The sequence below is a fragment of the Vigna unguiculata genome, unplaced genomic scaffold (assembly GCF_037176805.1).
Source record: "Vigna unguiculata cultivar grain cowpea cultivar isolate G323 ecotype 2 unplaced genomic scaffold, ASM3717680v1 ptg000146l, whole genome shotgun sequence".
Lineage (NCBI taxonomy): Eukaryota > Viridiplantae > Streptophyta > Magnoliopsida > Fabales > Fabaceae > Vigna > Vigna unguiculata.
This window is the reverse complement of record NW_028196788.1, coordinates 34471-38577: the sequence shown is the minus strand read 5'-3', so window position 1 is coordinate 38577 and position 4107 is coordinate 34471. Positions and strand designations below refer to the sequence as shown.

Genomic DNA, 4107 nt, shown 5'->3' with positions numbered 1-4107 from the left:
GATGAGCCCAATCCGGAATATGAACCATAAAAGAAAATACCAATTAAACCGATCACAGTAATACCAGTTACAGTACCTATTATCCAAAGAGGAATTCTTCCAGTAGTATCGGCCATTTATCCCACTTTCCTCCACATTTAATCACGTAGTCAGTCATGCTAAAGACATTAACAAACAGTCATAGATAATTATGAAATGATATCCTTCCGAATGGGATAAAAGAATTCTTAATATATATATTATTGACTATTCCTATTTCTTCTATTAATTCTAATTAATTGAAGAAATAATTTGAAAATAAAACAGCAAGTACAAAAATAAGTAATAACCCCCAGTAGAGACTGGTACGATTCAATTCAACATTTTGTTCATATTGGGTTTGATTGTGTCATAGCTCTATAATTCAAATTAAGTTTATCGTTGGATGAATTGCATTGCTGATATTGATCCCAAAAAAGAAACAGTGGGTACCGCTAGTCCGTGAACAGCTAGCCATCGTACTGTAAAAATTGGATAGGTCCTATCTATAGTCATTGGAGCCTCCTAAAAAGATCTACTAAATTCATCAAGTTGTTCCAAAGGATCAAAACGGCCAGTTATTAATGGAATTCCTTGTCGGTTCTCTGTAAAATACTCGTTTGGGCGGGGACTTCCAAATACATCGTAAGCTAGACCTGTACTGACAAATAACCAACCTGCAATGAATAGGGAGGGTATAGTAATGCTATGAATAATCCAGTATCGGATACTGGTAATAATATCAGCAAAAGAACGTTCTCCTGTGCTTCCAGACATCTTGAACTCCACATATTCTTGTACAGTCAAAAGGGGGGGATCGAGTCCATAAAAGACGAGATCAGTAAGGCGAAATTTACTGAAATAGAATCCTTGTTAGATCGTCCATTTTGTACCAACGGTGTCTTTTGAGTATACCGAATCAGTATAGCTATCCTTCTTCTAACAGAGCAATGAAATTTCACAATCAGTGTAAAATTTTAGTACTAGATTTTTTTCTTCTTTTTTCATTGATTGTCTCTATGTAGTCAAAAATCCGATAGAAAATTTTGCAAAGTTTGGGTATATAAAAATTTTTTTTATATTAAATTTTTAGAGTAATAGTATAAAAGGAAGGTTCTTAACATTTCAAATTATTAGTTTTGGATTAGAAACTAAAGATCCATTAAAATCGGAATATGAGAAAAGGGTTTCTAATAATTAATAAAGTAGATAATTCATAAAGTAGATTTTCTATTTTAATAATTCAATTATTGCCAAATCAATAAATATATTTTTTGTGGTTGTTGAAGATCTTTTTTTCTATTTTCTTCTACATTAATTCAAAGTGAAATAAAATGAAATAACAGAGTTATTATTCTTTGTTTGAATATTCATAATTTTTCTTTTCTTTTTCCAATATAAACAGAATTCTATTGGATATCTATAGAATAATACTAAATATTTTCATTAGATCAGTTTACTTAATTCCTGAGTTGATTAAGAAGTATGTTGATTTGAAATCACAGGATGGGTAGATGTAACAGATGAGGAATTTATTTCTAAATTATGTTACTCTATTTCTTTTTTTTTTTTTCGTCTCTAATAATTGAATTTATTGAGGAATTGCCAATTTTGAATTGTATCTTTCAAGTAGGATTTTTTATCTTCTTTTTTCTCTCAAAAATGGAAATTTAGGGAAGTGCTTTATAAACATATGTATAAAAAGAACGAACATATTTCATTTAGTTTCTATATGCCCACTATCACTAGTTATTTCGGTTTTTTACTATCGGTTTTAATTATAACCTCGTCTCTATTTATTGGTCTTAGTAAAATACGACTTATTTGATTTGTAATTTTGAGAGGAATAGTAAATTTTGGTATAAGACATTCTAGAATTCCTTACTATGTCAATTTACAATTCTCGATCGTTGAGATTTATGATCAATACAGATTTATGTTTAAGGCTAGATATTATATTACCTTTCTTTTTACTTTTCGAACAAATAAAAATGATTGAAGTTTTTCTATTTGGAATCGTGTTAGGTTTAATTCCTATTACTTTGGCTGGATTATTTGTAACTGCATATTTACAATACCGACGAGGTGATCAGTTGGATCTTTGATTCATTAATGTCTCTTTTTTTGTGATTCCCTATTTATTTAGTTTAATCCTAATCGACAAGGATAAAATTCAGACTTTCTTTTGAATGTTCAATTATTTCAGTGTAATTATCAGGCGAATAATACTAGAATCACGCTCTGTAGGATTTGAACCTACGACATCGGGTTTTGGAGACCCGCGTTCTGCCGAACTGAACTAAGAGCGTTTTGTTTTCATAAAATTATATGATCCAAATCCATTTTGCATATAGATATTCAGTATGTATGTTCAATTGGAATTCGTCTTCACAGGTTCCCGGTTTATTGCTCATCTCATAGAATATGGAATATTATAGAATACGGAATATCATAGAATAAGTAATTGTTAGGGATAGGGATGACAGGATTTGAACCCGTGACATTTTGTACCCAAAACAAACGCGCTACCAAGCTGCGCTACATCCCTTTTCCATTTGTTTATAGTGTTATTGTAAAGAATCTTTGTCTTGTTTTCCACATTTTTCTCTGTTGATATATATCAACAGAGAAAAAATACTTAAATAATAAAAAGAAAGGAGGATTTGAAATGCGAGATCTAAAAACATATCTTTCCGTGGCACCAGTAGTAAGTACTTTATGGTTCGGGGCTTTGGCGGGTCTATTGATAGAGATCAATCGTTTTTTTCCAGATGCATTGATATTCCCCTTTTTTTAATTTTAGTTATTGACACGGGAAGGGGTGAAGAAGATGAAAGGTCCAATTATATATTAAATATGTGTAATTAACCTACTCTTCTTTTTTTTTTTTTTAGGAAAGATAAAGACGAAAGATTAAATTGGCCTCATTGAAATTCGGAGTGACACTCGGGATCGGGATCTGGTCCAGGCTTCAATGGAATTGAATTATTAATTCAATTCCTATGAAAAAGAAAGTGAAAGCAGAAATCCATAGGTTGGGGCAACAATATCATAAAAAATACTTTAAAAAAACGAAAATACTGGCAATTTGAAACGAAATATAGTTACAGATCCTTGTATTCTTTTTGTACTAGATTCAATTAAATTGGAACGAAATCTTTCATAATTTTTCGAATTCTTCTTTTTTATCTTATCTTAGTTGTTTTCATCTTTTTCTTAGATTCTTAGATTCGAATCCGAAAAGAGTTATAAGTGAATTAAAAACCCAAAGGAGGGTCATGTCCAAGGGTAAAGATATCCGAGTAAAAGTGTTCTTTTGGAAGGTACTGGTTGTGATAAAAAGAGTCTAAATAAGGAATAAAGCGGTATTTCTAGATAGATTACTAACAAGAATCGACACAATACGCCTAGTCGATTGGAATTGAGAAAATGATGTCCCCGTCGTTATATAACAACATATGCTAAAGAAGAAAAAAAATACAAATCCTTTATTATAATTATATTTATTTAAATCAATGTTATTTTTGGAATAGGAATAAATAAACTATGGAAAAACCTAAGCGACTCTTTATTAAATCCAAGCGATCTTTTCGTAGACGTTTGCCCCCGATTCAATCGGGGGACCGAATTGATTATAAAAACATGGGTTTAATTTGTCGATTTATTAGTGAACAAGGAAAAATATTATCTAGACGTGTAAATAGATTGACCTTAAAACAACAACGATTAATTACTGTTGCTATAAAACAAGCTCGTATTTTATCTTCGTTACCTTTTCTTAATAACGAAAAACAATTTGAAAAAAGCGAGTCGACTGCTAAAATTACTCCTTTAAGAAAAAAAAATAGAAATTAAAAATTCGAAATCCAATTTGAATTTAGATTCGAATTAAACATGGATTGATGTTTTGTTCAAAATTAGGATAATTCCATTTGATTTTTTTGTTGGAATAAAAAAGATAATAGGTAACGAAGAATAATTTTTTAAGCATGGTTGTTTATTTTGATAGCTTTATCGTATGATAAAGCTATCAAAATAAACAAATTTCTAGTCTATACCTTCCTGCAGTAAATAAGGGGTTTTAAGTTT

The 4107-nt window shown here is 30.3% G+C and overlaps 2 non-coding genes across 2 annotated transcripts; both read right to left on the bottom strand.

Annotated features, from left to right (window-relative positions):
• Window positions 1-2253: 2253 nt before the first annotated feature.
• Window positions 2254-2327, bottom strand: TRNAW-CCA (transfer RNA tryptophan (anticodon CCA)). The gene has a single exon. It is a non-coding gene; the product is annotated as a tRNA-Trp (tRNA).
• A 165-nt stretch (window positions 2328-2492) lies between these two features.
• Window positions 2493-2566, bottom strand: TRNAP-UGG (transfer RNA proline (anticodon UGG)). The gene has a single exon. It is a non-coding gene; the product is annotated as a tRNA-Pro (tRNA).
• Window positions 2567-4107: the final 1541 nt, after the last annotated feature.